This window comes from Narcine bancroftii, chromosome 1 (assembly GCF_036971445.1).
Source record: "Narcine bancroftii isolate sNarBan1 chromosome 1, sNarBan1.hap1, whole genome shotgun sequence".
Lineage (NCBI taxonomy): Eukaryota > Metazoa > Chordata > Chondrichthyes > Torpediniformes > Narcinidae > Narcine > Narcine bancroftii.
In genome coordinates, this window is record NC_091469.1 from 199,556,392 (window position 1) to 199,571,906 (window position 15,515).

The window sequence follows — 15,515 nt, forward strand, 5'->3', positions numbered from 1 at the left end:
GCGGCGGCCTCGGCCCCGGTCCGGGCAGTATGGACCGACCTAGGAGGGGAGGCAGGCCCCTCCAGCCCGGGTAAGAAACCTGCATAGGAGAAGGCCACTCCGATATAAAACCTACGACCCAAGGACCTCGCTGCCACGTCCCAGCTTGCTTGGCCACGGCACACGAACCATGGGTGTAAAGGGTGGGGCCAGTACTGCGCGCACTGCACTCCACCTAAAAGCTCCTTTGCGCAGGCCCGAGGACAGGTCCACGTCCTCCCCCTCAACGTCCTCCCCCTCCACGTCCTCCCCCTCAAAAGATGCTCACAAACTCAAGCTAGCATGCTGGAACATCAGAACCATGCTAGACAAGGCTGACAGCCACCGACCTGAACGTCGGTCTGCCCTCATTGCACATGAACTCCTCAGACTTGACATCGACATAGCCGCTCTCAGTGAAGTCCGCCTGGCAGATGTAGGCAGCCTCCAAGAACGCGGCGCGGGCTACACACTCTACTGGTCTGGCAAGCCTTCGGATGAACGACGCCTATCTGGTGTAGGCTTCATGGTCAAGAGCTTCATTGCCTCCAAACTCGAAAACCTTCCGACAGGCCTCTCGGACCGAATCATGTCCATGCGACTCCCACTTCAAAACAAGCGTCACATCACCCTCATCAGTGTCTATGCTCCAACCCTCCAGGCGGAACCAGCAGAAAAGAACAAGTTCTACACCGACCTGCGCAACCTCATCCAACGTACCCCTACAGCCGACAAGGTTGTCATCCTGGGCGACTTCAACACTCGTGTCGGCAAAGACTCAGAAACCTGGCCAGGAATCCTGGGCAAGCATGGCGTCGGCAAGTGCAACGACAATGGGCGCCTCCTGTTGGAGCTCTGCGCAGAACAGCGGCTTGTCATTACAAACACCCTTTTTCAGCAGAGGGACAGCCTTAAGACCACCTGGATGCATCCCCGATCCAAACACTGGCACCTCCTGGACTACATCCTGGTGCGAGAAAGTGACAAACAAGATGTGCTCCACACCAGGGTCATGCCTAGCGCGGAATGCCACACTGACCACCGGCTGGTTCGCTACAAGCTCAACCTTCACTTCAAGCCAAAGCCCAGGAACAATAAAGCCCCCAGAAAGAAGTTCAATGTTGGAAAACTGCAGTCAGACGAAGCGAGAGGAAACTTCCAGGCAAACCTCAAAGCAAAGCTCGACGTTGCAACCCGCCTCACGGATCCGTCCCCTGAAACCCTCTGGGATCAGTTGAAGACTACCATACTGCAATCCACTGAAGAGGTACTGGGCTTCTCCTCCAGGAAAAACAAGGACTGGTTTGACGAAAACAGCCAGGAAATCCAGGAGCTGCTGGCAAAGAAGCGAGCTGCCCACCAGGCTCACCTTACAAAGCCGTCCTGTCCAGAGAAGAAACAAGCCTTCCGTCGCGCATGCAGCCATCTTCAGCGCAAACTCCGGGAGATCCAAAATGAGTGGTGGACTAGCCTCGCCAAACGAACACAGCTCAGCGCGGACATTGGCGACTTCAGGGGTTTCTACGAGGCTCTAAAGGCTGTGTACGGCCCCTCACCCCAAGTCCAAAGCCCGCTGCGCAGCTCAGACGGCAAAGTCCTCCTCAGCGACAAGATCTCCATCCTCAACCGATGGTCAGAACACTTCCAATCTCTTTTCAGTGCCAACCGCTCAGTCCAAGATTCCGCCCTGCTCCAGCTCCCTCAACAGCCCCTAAGGCTAGAGCTGGATGAGGTTCCGACCCTGGATGAGACATATAAGGCAATCGAACAACTGAAAAGTGGCAAAGCAGCAGGTATGGATGGAATCCCCCCAGAAGTCTGGAAGGCTGGCGGCAAAACTCTGCATGCCAAACTGCATGAGTTTTTCAAGCTTTGTTGGGACCAAGGTAAACTGCCTCAGGATCTTCGTGATGCCACCATCATCACCCTGTACAAAAACAAAGGCGAGAAATCAGACTGCTCAAACTACAGGGGAATCACGTTGCTCTCCATTGCAGGCAAAATCTTCGCTAGGATTCTACTAAATAGAATAATACCTAGTGTCGCCGAGAATATTCTCCCAGAATCACAGTGCGGCTTTCGCGCAAACAGAGGAACCACTGACATGGTCTTTGCCCTCAGACAGCTCCAAGAAAAGTGCAGAGAACAAAACAAAGGACTCTACATCACCTTTGTTGACCTCACCAAAGCCTTCGACACCGTGAGCAGGAAAGGGCTTTGGCAAATACTAGAGCGCATCAGATGTCCCCCAAAGTTCCTCAACATGATTATCCAACTGCACGAAAACCAACAAGGTCGGGTCAGATACAGCAATGAGCTCTCTGAACCCTTCTCCATTAACAATGGCGTGAAGCAAGGCTGTGTTCTCGCACCAACCCTCTTTTCAATCTTCTTCAGCATGATGCTGAACCAAGCCATGAAAGACCCCAACAATGAAGACGCTGTTTACATCCGGTACCGCACGGATGGCAGTCTCTTCAATCTGAGGCGCCTGCAAGCTCACACCAAGACACAAGAGAAACTTGTCCGTGAACTACTCTTTGCAGATGATGCCGCTTTAGTTGCCCATTCAGAGCCAGCTCTTCAGCGCTTGACGTCCTGCTTTGCGGAAACTGCCAAAATGTTTGGCCTGGAAGTCAGCCTGAAGAAAACTGAGGTCCTCCATCAGCCAGCTCCCCACCATGACTACCAGCCCCCCCACATCTCCATCGGGCACACAAAACTCAAAACGGTCAACCAGTTTACCTATCTCGGCTGCACCATTTCATCAGATGCAAGGATCGACAATGAGATAGACAACAGACTCGCCAAGGCAAATAGCGCCTTTGGAAGACTACACAAAAGAGTCTGGAAAAACAACCAACTGAAAAACCTCACAAAGATAAGCGTATACAGAGCCGTTGTCATACCCACACTCCTGTTCGGCTCCGAATCATGGGTCCTCTACCGGCACCACCTACGGCTCCTAGAACGCTTCCACCAGCGTTGTCTCCGCTCCATCCTCAACATCCATTGGAGCGCTTACACCCCAAACGTCGAAGTACTCGAGATGGCAGAGGTCGACAGCATCGAGTCCACGCTGCTGAAGATCCAGCTGCGCTGGATGGGTCACGTCTCCAGAATGGAGGACCATCGCCTTCCCAAGATCGTATTATATGGCGAGCTCTCCACTGGCCACCGTGACAGAGGTGCACCAAAGAAAAGGTACAAGGACTGCCTAAAGAAATCTCTTGGTGCCTGCCACATTGACCACCGCCAGTGGGCTGATAACGCCTCAAACCGTGCATCTTGGCGCCTCACAGTTTGGCGGGCAGCAACCTCCTTTGAAGAAGACCGCAGAGCCCACCTCACTGACAAAAGGCAAAGGAGGAAAAACCCAACACCCAACCCCAACCAACCAATTTTCCCTTGCAACCGCTGCAATCGTGTCTGCCTGTCCCGCATCGGACTTGTCAGCCACAAACGAGCCTGCAGCTGACGTGGACTTTTTACCCCCTCCATAAATCTTCGTCCGCGAAGCCAAGCCAAAGAAAAAACCAAGAATTTAGAATTTTATGACCAAAATTCATGGGCAATAATTTATTCTGGCACAGTGGTGCTTTTGGTGATATCCCCACCTTTTCCCCCACAAAATACATTCATTAATCTCATGCCAAATTTTAACCAAATGTATTATAATGAGGTTATCCATTATTTTCTTTATTAATTTAATATTCCATTTGTAAATAAAATCCTTCACTGCCCCCTTCCTCACTGTATGTAATCCTATTTGGATCCATGAGGGAGAGCTCTCCTCTTCAAAACAGGCTGAAAGGAACCTCGCCTGGGCTGCTAGATTATATATTTTTTAATTCAGCAGTCTTAACCCCCAATTTATATTCCCATGTCAATTTCTCCATGGAGATCCTAGGCACTTTATTATACCAAAGAAATTGTCTTATATGACCATTGAGTATCTTTAAAAAATTCCGAGGCAAAGGAAAGGCAACGACTGGAAGAACTATTGCAGTCTCGGCATCACTTTCATTTTCACACAGTTCACCCTCCCAACTAAAATAATAGGCAACTTCTTCCATCTTTGTGGATTGTCTTCTATATTTCCATGCATTGGGAGATAATTAAGTCTGTACAAATTTTGTAAGTTATTATCTAACATTATTCCTAAATATTTTATTTCTTTTAATTTCCATCTAAACCGACTTACCTTTCGGTATCTTTCATAATCTGTTAATGGCATAATTTCATTTTTTTCCAAATTAATTTTGTAACCAGAAACTCTTCCATATTTCTCCAGTGTGGTCTGTAGTTTGTTCAAAGACTCATCTGGGTCGATAAATGCAACAGCACATCGTCTGGAAACAAATTAATTTTATGCTCTTCCTGGTCAACTTTGAATCCCTTTATGTCGAGATCCTTCCTTATAGCCTCTGCTAATGGTTCAATGGCAAATCAAAGAGCCCCGGTGACATCATCGACATCTGACCATTAGTTATGATTTTGGCCCATGGCTCTGTTTGGATTGCATTAATCATCTTTGATGTCTCTTCCGCCTTTAATTGCCACAACAGAACTTTATGTGTTCTATCTCCAAATTCATAATATTTGTTTTGATTTTAAAATAGTTCTTTCAATTTTTTTTAATTTTCCAAGATTCAAACTAGAGGACATGGTTTAAGATTGAAGGGGGAAAATTATAAGGGGAACATGAGGGGAAATTTCTTTACGCAGAGGGTGGTGGGGATGTGGAATGAGCTTCCGGCAGACGTGGTCGAGGCAGGATCATTGGTTACATTTAAGGAAAGACTGGATCATTACATGGATAGGAGGGGACTAGAGGGGTATGGACCGGGTGCTGGTCAGTGGGACTAGGAGGGTGGGGATTTGCTACGGCATGGACTAGTAGGGCCGAACTGGCCTGTTCTGTGCTGTAAGTGGTTATATGGTTATATGGTTATATTTATCTTTCGAATCTGATCTGTTTCCAGCTCTGTTATTTCTTTCTCCGGACCATTAACCTCTGCCATGTGTTCCTTATTTTTTTAGTATATGAAATTATCTGTCTCCTGAAATAAGCCTTACAGGTATCCCATATTTTTTAAAAACTATCATTAATAGAGGGGCAATTCATTTCACAAAACAATTCTATTTTCCCCCTAATAAAATTACAGAAATCCATCCTTCTCAACAGCATAGAATTAAGACACTATCTATAAACACTCTCTTATTTCTCTTGCATCGCATTGTTAGGGTCAGCGGTGCATGATCAGATAATAATCTAGTTAGGTATTCCATTTCAACATACTGTTTTCCAATTGTGCGAACATTAAAAAAATTCTCATAAAAGATCATGAACCTTTGAGAAGAATGAATAATCTCTTTCCCTGGGGCATGACTGTCTCCATACATCTATCAAATTTAAATCCTTCATAAAGGTACAGTAACTTTTGCAGCTTTTGCTTTGATCACTGTCTTTGCTGATTTATCAAGGATGGGGTCCAAGCAAAAATTAAAATCTCCCCCAACCAATATATTTTGTCTTCCTTCCATTGGTTTTAAGAAGACATTCTGCATAAAGGAGTCATCATCAAAATTCAAAGCATAAATATTCAGAAGAGTTGAGGATTCTGCATATATCTGACAATGTGCCATTACAAATCTTCCCACTGAATGAATGAATGTGTCCTCAACCATCATGCTATATTTTTAATTAAAATTTCCCCCCTCTTGCTTTGGAGTTGAAAGAAGACAAAATGACTTGTCCCACCCAGTCTCTTTTTAATTTATTATGTTCCAATTTTGTAAGGGCCATTTCCTGTAGGAAAACTATGTCTACCTTTAATTTTTTCAAGTGTGCCAAGACTCTCTTCCTTTTAATGTGTCTCTTTAAACTGTTAACATTATAACTAATATATTTTAACATTTTACTCATATTCATATTTACAGATATTTGTGCCATATGACCCTTCTGCTTATTCATATAGTACATTCATTGGAGTGACTTCATCACCAACATCAAAGTACTTGAGCTGGCAGAGTCCGCAAGCATCGAATCCACGCTGCTGAAGGCCCAACTGCGCTGGATGGGTCACGTCTCCAGAATGGAGAACCATCGCCTTCCCAAGATCGTGTTCTATGGCGAGCTCTCCACTGGCCACTGAGACAGAGGTGCACCAAAAAAGAGGTACAAGGACTGCTTAAAGAAATCTCTTGGTGCCTGCCACATTGACCACCGCCAGTGGGCTGATATCGCCTCCAACCGTGCATCTTGGCGCCTCACAGTTCGGCGGGCAGCAACCTCCTTTGAAGAAGACCGCAGAGCCCACCTCACTGACAAAAGACAAAGGAGGAAAAACCCAACACCCAACCCCAACCAACCAATTTTCCCTTGCAACCGCTGCAACCGTCCCTGCCTGTCTCGCATCGGACTTGTAAGTCACCAACGAGCCTGCAGCAGACGTGGACATACCCCTCCATAAATCTTCGTCCACGAAGCCAAGCCAAAGAAGAAGATAGTACGATGATTTTTCCCTTTTAAAAAACATGTGTGATGCCCCTGCACTGACAGTGATGTAAACAAGAAACCCCAGAAGCCCTTGAGAAAAGCACATGGTACTATCTTAACTTCAGCACCATTTTGTAAAAATTCACCTTCTCCAACGCCATTAACCCCCTTAAATCGGGTATCCGTCCTGCTACTATTTTACTAAGTATTCACCCTCTCTTGAGTTCTTCTTATACATTTCAATACTACTTTTATTAACCAATAAAAGATGATTCAAAATATAACTCTCCTTTTACTTTTACCCAGATTTTTAAGATAAATGTTCACTTTGACTTTTTGTTATTTTTCTTTCTGGAATCCCTTTATAGTCCTTGTGTTTGTGTGTATTTATAACTGGGCCATTATTTTCCCTGGCATATTCAACTGCTGCTCTTTGTGTTGCCTCCCGATCCTGGTAACTCAGAAATCCTTCCGGGACCGGTCGTGTCTTTGATCATCTGGTCTTTAAAGGGGTTGGGTCCGGTGGGGTCTCTCAATAAGCAAGTTTTCTTTGAATCTTCCTATTCCCAACACTTATGGGATCCATTCCTCAAAGAACCCCACCGGGTCATTCCCTTCAGTCCCTCCTTTTAGCCCGATGAAACGGACATTATTCCTTCTACTGAAATTCTCCATATGATCAATTTTACCCAGTAGCAGTTGTTTGTCCAATTTCCATGCTGTTGCATTTTCTTCCAGGGCCTTCAGTTTTTCCTGAGCCATTGTCAGATAATTTTCAGCCTGGTCCACTGGAGTCATCATGTTTTCAAGTGCTGTGGCCATCACCAATATTTTGTCTGCCACCTCTCTCAGAACATTTTCTACCTTAGAAAATTATCCACTCAATGCTTCCAGCAGCTTTTGCAGATTGAGTGTGGACTCCCCCCCCCCCCCCCCCCCCGTCTATTTAAGTCTGCTCCAACATCATGCCAGCACATTCTTCACCATACCCTTGTGGACTTTCTGTCGACGACCTTGGTGACTTTCTTCAGCCCTAGTTATTTGGGTCTTATTTTTCTTACTCATCATTTTCTACTTTCACATAAAATCTTGTCTGATAACTTAGATTCAGATTTTTAATCACTCTTTACAGAGAGTTCTTCTAACCCATGGCTGACTAGATCCTTTGCATGGCCACGTCCCCATACTATAAGTAATCTTGAGATTATTTAAATCACAGGTACACGCTGACAGCCCCACTGGCCACCCTGTGACAGCTCCACTGGCCGTCCTATGAAATATAACTGCACAGTTATATTTCACAGGGCGGCCAGTGGAGCTGTCACAGGATGGCTGGTGGGGGGCTGTCAGAGTGCTGAGTATCTTCTCTGCTGATGCTGTGCCAGGACTGAACTGCAGCCACCTTCACCTCCTGCTTGTTTTGGGGACATGTCCTCTTAAGTTTCCTATTCAATATATGTAGTAGTTGGCCTTATGACCAATAACGATGAGTTCAACTACAGAGAAGAGGTGGAAAATCTCATAAAATGGTGTGAGAGTAACAAACTGAGTCTCAATGTGGACAAGACAAAGGAGATAATCATGGACCGTAGGAGGTCCAGAAACTGCCATTCAGTGAATTTGGAGGCATTTGCTCAAACATGAGCAGATGTTTCTATACAACTCAGAATTCATTTTGCTATTGACATCAGCAGATACATTATCAGTACCACACCTGCTGTAGTATGGATAATGGAGGGATATGTGACCTCTCCATCTGGAACCTGTTAGGGGCATGGATTGCGGAGGGGCATATGACCTCTCCATCTGGAACCTGATAGGAAGTCACCCCACCTGCCAATCAAGGTCAAACCTTGCTCACAGGTCAGCACACACCTGGTCATTGGCCCCTTCAATTGCCTCCGATACCTGGGCTGGATTCTCCAGTTGATGACACTATAAAGCCCACCACATATGAGCCATCTTCCTCTTTCTCTTCTGGAATGAACCCAAGTTCCACTCCAGATTGGGAACCATGGGCAATGCTGGAGGATCATTGGTAAGGTGTGTGCAAAGGGTTGGGAGTTGTAGTATTGTGTGTTTAGTATTCTTAGTTTAATTGGATAAGAGTCGTGCCTGCCAGGAATATCAAGGTGTGGCAGGTATCGTTTGTTATAACTTGATTATAAAGCTTTCTACCCATGAATGGTTGCAAGTATATTGTTTAATCCAGAGACTGTGTGTATGTGTGTGTCTTTTACCCCAGTTGTGACTCCTCTACATGCGTAATAAAACTATTGTTCAATCAGCTGCATTCAGACTCATTACCCGTGGTATCATCAAACCAGATTTAGACACACAACATATGCCCAGGCCATAACGCTTCCACCACCATGTTTCATAGATGGGGTGGTTGGCTTTGGATCTTGGGCAGTTCCTTTATGCTTCCACACTTTGCTTTTGCCATCACTCTGATGCAGGTTAATCTTCGTCTCGTATCCAGAGGACCTTTTCCAGAATTCTGCAAACTCCTTTAAATACTTCTTGGCAAACTGTAATCTGGCCATCCATTTCTCTGGCTAATCTAGTGGTTTTCATCTTGTAGTATAGCCTCTGTATTTCTGTTCATAAAGTCTTCTGTGGACAGCAGTCATTATTGCTGAAACCCAGTATTATAGCTGGGTTAAGATTTAAAAGAGGCAAACATGTCTTTTATGGTGACAACTTCTAAGGCGGATCCCGTGGTGCCTTTTTTTTTAATTTTTAAAAATTTTTTATTTTTCACACCATAAATCACATTAGCCATGATATACACTATTTCTTTTTCACACATATACAGTGACTTTTTCTTCCCCCCACCCCCTTTCCTCCCAAACCACCCCCCCACCCCACCCTCTCATCCATTTTAGGTATACAATCTAGGTTGCATTAAGCCAGTCAGACAATGTTGTCATTCAACAAAATTACACCAGAAATTCTACTGAGACCATTCTTTTCTTTCCTTCTCCTTCCATCAACTTAGGTAATGTTTGTCCCCGGTAGGTTTTCACTATTGTATTTAATGTAAGACTCCTATACTTGTTCGAATATTTCAATATTATTTCTTAACCTATATGTTATTTTTTCTAATGGAATACATTTATTCATTTAAATTTAGTAGTTTCTTCCTTTTTAATTTGGTTATGTATTCCATTAATATTTAAAGACATATAGTTCAGCGTAGCCCTTTTATATTTTGTTTATCTTCTCTTTCCGTTTTTCCATCATTACCTTTCCTCCTTTTCCATTTCTGTTTTCTTATTTTCAACTCTTTATAAGACAACATTCCTACAACATCCAACATTTTCCTTATTCTCCTATTTCTATCTTATTTATCCCCAATCTCCCCTTCACCTCCTGAGTTGTCCTTTATCCCTTGTCGGACAACCACATCTCCCCTCTCCATTTGGATTTGCGAATCCACTCGCAAGCGTCAACTGATTTTGCAGTGACCGCTATTTCCCCCCACCCCGCCTCCCCCAGAAAAGATTTCACTTTTCATATGTCACAAAGGTCACTCTTTTAATTCCCTCCTTATTCTCTCTATTCCATTACCTTCCCTTATTAATTCTTGTCTATACTATCTATATTTTCCTCTAAGTACAGATACATTCATGTATGCTCATTGTCTCTATTCACTCTTATACCTCTTTACCCGCATACATATCAATCGTGATCATTTTTACTCTCATTACCCGTCTTCATCCCTCAGTCTATTTTTGTCTTTACCCACATACATATCAATCGTGATCATTTTAACTCTCATTACCCGTCTTCCTCCCTCAGTCTATTTTTGTAATTGTTCTGCAAATTTTCGTGCTTCTTCTGGATCCGAGAATAGTCTGTTTTGTTGTCCTGGAATAAATATTTTCAATACCGCTGGATGCTTTAGTATAAATTTATACCCTTTCTTCCATAAAATCGCCTTTGCTGTATTGAACTCTTTTCTCTTCTTTAGGAGTTCAAAACTTATATCTGGATAAATGAAGATTTGTTGCCCTTTATACTCCAGTGGTTTGTTGCCCTCTCTTACTTTTTCCATTGTCTTCTCCAGTACCTTTTCTCTTGTAGTATATCTTAGGAATTTTACTACAATAGATCTTGGTTTTTGTTGTGGTTGTGGTTTAGAGGCCAATACTCTATGTGCCCTTTCTATTTCCATTTCTTGCTGTAGTTCTGGACATCCTAGGGTCTTAGGGATCCACTCTTTTATAAACTCCCTCATATTCTTGCCTTCTTCATCTTCCTTAAGGCCCACTATCTTTATGTTATTTCTTCTGTTATGGTTTTCCATTGTATCTATTTTTTGAGCTAGTAGTTCTTGTGTCTCTTTAGTTTTTTTATTAGATTTCTCCAATTTCTTTTTTAAGTCTTCTACCTCCATTTCTGCTGCTACTGCCCGCTCTTCCATCTTGTCCATTTTCTTTCCCATTTCTGTTAAGGTCATCTCCATTTTATTTATTTTCTCTTCTGTGTTGTTTATTCTTTTTCTTAAATCCTTAAATTCCTGTGTTTGCCATTCTTTAAATGACTCCATGTATCCTTTAATAAGAGCAAGTATATCCTTTACCTTGCCTTTCTTTTCTTCTTCTATTTCCCTGTACTCTTCCTCTTCTTCTTCCTCTGGGTTGGCCATCTGTTGTTTCTTTGATGCCCTTTCCTCCTCTTCTTTCTTGTTTCCATTGTCTTCTGTGGTCTCTTCTTGCTGCAGGTGTTCTGCAGCTGTCGTTGCCGGCTGTGGAGATCGACTCCCCAGCTGGTCACCCCTCCCGTCGGTGTGTTTTTTTTCATTCGCGCATGCGCGGTTCCGCACTTTTACTCGGCTCTGCGAGCCATTTTTGTAGTCCATTATTTACCGACCTGAGGGAGCGGGTTTCTCTCTCCGCAGCGGGCCTCTTCGGACAGGTAAGGCCTTCACCTTTTTCCTCCTTTGTCTTCTCTTCCTCTCTTCTTACCGTTGCTTTCGATTTTTCTTTTTTTGTCGCCATCTTCTTTCCACCTTTATACTCACTTTTCTGTAACTTTTATTTCTGTGCCTTTGTGTTTTCCTTTGTTTTTCCCGACTTTTCTGGAGAGGGCTGGAGTTCACCGTCCGGCCACTACTCCATCACGTGACTCCTCCCCGATCCCGTGGTGCCTTTATGTAGAGCCGGATTCCAGAGCTGAAGGAGGTGGGGTGAGTGGTGCAGTTGCGCCGCCCGCCACTGTGACCTCAAATATACATGCCAAGAAGGGAAAATGGTGACCAAGGAGCAGGTTAGAGTGCTAGTGGAGATTGTGCACGCAGTCTTGGGACTCAAGCAGATCTCCTGCACAACGTAATAGCCTCTATTAACTATATGGGTTTTTAAAAATTTGCGCTCCTGGGTCGCAGGCTGACGGCGTCATCATGACACCATCAGCCCTCTCACTTGGAGCCACATTCAGTGGCATTCCTTTTACAGAGGAGGTGGAGCGACTTTACTCCACCTCTGAGTCTACCACCCCCCCAAAGCGGATGGAAGATGGGGTGAGTTCGACCAGTCATTCTGCCTTCAGTCCTTTTAAAGTGGTAAGTGAAGTGATTTAAAAACAAAGAATATCTGCCTTTACAATAGCTTTTTTCCATTATAAAAGGGCCCATTGACATATCTGCACCTGCCTCCTGAAGGGTGATTCTGATCTGTTGGCCATGTGCTTGGTGATTTTTCATTATGATGAGAATTATTCTGTCATCAGGAGTGGATTCTTCCTTAGCTTACAGTCCCTTTGCGAATACTGAGCTCACCAGTACGCTCTTTCTTCTTAATGATGTTCCAAACGGTTGATTTTGGTAATCCTAAGGGTGATATCTCTTACTGTTTTATTTCTGTTTTTCAGCCTCATAATTGCTTTCATTGGCACAACTCTGGTCCTCATGTAGAAAAATGGCAATTACAGACTCCAAAGGTGATCAAAAGCTTAGACACAAGCCTTGCTCTCATACCTGCACCAATGAAGCAATTAAACATACCTGAGTACTCACAAACACTGGTGAAGCCAAATATCCCAAACAAATGTCCCTGAAATGGGGGAACTAAGTATAAAAAGTGTTGTAATTTCTTACATGGACAAATCAAAATGAAACCAATAACCTTGAATAAAATCTGGAATGTGCATTTTAATCACACGTGAATAGTTTAATTACAAATTTCAAACTGTGGAGCACAGGGGCAATTAAAGGGAAAATGTGTCTTTGTCCCAAACCTTATGGAGGGCACTGTTAATGTGGCAATATAAGGTGTTCCTCTGATTGATGAGTAGATTTAAAACAGAGATTTAGACATTTTTAAATATTAAGGGCATGAAGATTAGTGCAGGAAGTTGGCTCTGATATGAGAAATGCCTATTATTTTATTAAATGGCAGAGCAGGTACGATGAGGTGAATGATCTACTCCTGCTTCTATTATTTTCTTATGAATTGTAAGAAATAGTTGCCCATTTTGAATTAATAGTAATACAATCATTTAGAAATGTCAGTTGTGGAATAGATATTGTCCAGGACACCACAGATAAAGCATGTTCTTCAAAGTAGTGCCATGCAAACTCTTACGGCCATCTGAGAGAGTAGGCAGAAAATTCAGTACGATACCTTCATGTCTCCAACAGTGTAGCACCTTCTCCATGGCACTGGAATGTTAGTCTAGATATTAGTGTTCGAGTCTTTGGTGTTTCCACCCAACTCTTTCTGAGTCAGAGCATGAGGCGCAATGCTGACCAGAAATGAACAATGCCAGCATCAAATGAGGCGAGAAGGAAGAAAGGATGTCAGCTTCATCTGGGGATTAAAAGAAGATTATTAGTGTGAGGTGCATTTGACAAGGAAATAATGAGTTGGTTGACAGCAGTCTATGTGAATTGAATTTATAGGGACAGAAACTTTTTTGCTAATTAGTGACATGGAGCATCAATAAATGTGATGGTTTTATTGGTTCATCGAAAAGTAAACATTTTATTTTCCCCCTCGACATTAAAATTTACTCATTGCAAAATTTAGCTAGAATACATGATCTGTAGGTAGGGAATTTTCACTAGAAAAATTTGCAAACTGGATAAATAATTTGCTGTTATGCATTTTCCACATCCAAAGTGTGAAGTGGTAACACGTACATTTGCCATTAATAATAATCGATAGCCTTCATGGGAAAAACAAGCTTCTGGAGGAACTCAGCAGATTGAGCAGCATCAGGTGGGAGAAAAAGGATTGGTTGATGTTTCGCATTTGAACTCTTCATCAAGATGCTCTGACCAAAAATATCAACCATTCTTTTTCTTCCACTGATGCCGCTTGACCCGTTGAGTTTCTCCAGCAGATGGTTATTTTGTTGCAGATTCCAACATTTCATGTGTCTTCAAAGGTTTTCTTGGTTTGGCAGACTCTTGGGAGCTGTATCAATGTACTTAAAAGTGAAATTTTGCAGTTGCTACATACAACATTTGCTTTCAATCCATGCCATGGACTGGATTCAGTAACTTCAATCAAGCAAAATCAATTTATGTCATGTTTACTATAGCAATCTTATCACAGGGACAGTTTTTTGTGGTATTGACTGTCGAATCCAAGGAAAAACAACCAGTCCATACCAAGTAGTTTCAGTAGCAATTCATCTTTATTTTGTCGGTGGAACCTATCAGTTAGAGGCACACTGGGAATATTCTGTTTCAGAATGGTTATGGTAACTCTAGCAGCACTGAAGCAGGGTTTCGTTTACAGGGCTGCCTCTGACAGCACTCTCAGAAGGAAGCCTTTTGCAAAGATTGGAGTATCTGTTAAGCATGCGAAAACTGGAAACGAATAGAACCCAGATTAAGTGTAGATCTTGACAATCATTGGTAATTTAGACCAGGCACCTGGGAATCATGCCCATATTAGCATGATTAGAATCACAAAAGGGCAACAAAAAAAGCACGTTTGCTTTTACATCTGCACGGAAATCTCAAAATGCTTTAGAATGAAATGAAGTGCCACAAATGAACATTGATTTCCCTGAGGAATAAACAGAGGGAAGCAGATGCAATAATGTTGGCCAGGACACTCAGTGAATTGCACTGCAATTTTCAGTATTCACTATAATCAGACAGAGGCAAGTTCCCCATCGATGCTCTACCAAAATGACAATTCAGACTGTGTGCATTGATCCTGTAGTTTGACTTGAATGTAATTCGGAAAAAGGATGACAGTTGGAACTGCAAAGGTTAGCTGAGCTCAGAACTCACAGAACTAATTTATCTGTACAAATGAAACCAACATCCTTGCCTATTTTGGGAAGGTAAATTTGTTTGCAGTTCATACAATGATGCAAAATAGGAAAAATACAATTTAAATGGCAGCTTAGTTCAAATTATAGTTTACATTTTGCATTACATAAATTCGTAAAAATAAAACTGTTTATTTTGGATGATTTATATTGTAAAATGTCTGAACTTTGAATGATCTGTTGATCAAATATACAGATCATAGAAGGTACAAAAATGAAATAACATTTAAATGAAAGCATATTTTTGAAGGCAGGATAGTTAATAATGCAAATCTACCACTAAAAATATAAAAAAGTAGATTATTAATTCTTTTGTCTCAACAGTTGGAATTGAAGGTTTTAATGTGATCCTCTTTCTGTGCAGTCTGATGAATTTCAATACTACATGGCATTATGTAGCCAGCAGCTCCAGAAAACAAATCAGATTTATCCTGACTTTAGGTAGGGTGAGCTGAGAAACAGCTTTTTATTGGCTCATATGAATGTCATCAAGGGGCATTTACTAATTTGTTAGTTCTTGTCATCATTTCCTGATGGGCAAAGTCTCACAGTTCTTATATATATTTGTGCTACTATTTTGCATTCTCTCCACTGCCTCAATATTATGATGGGTCAAGTTTAATGTTCAACATAACTACTTTCAAATTTACTCAAGTTTGGTTCGCTTTGCCTTAAAAGTATCTCAAGTTCAAACTCAAGT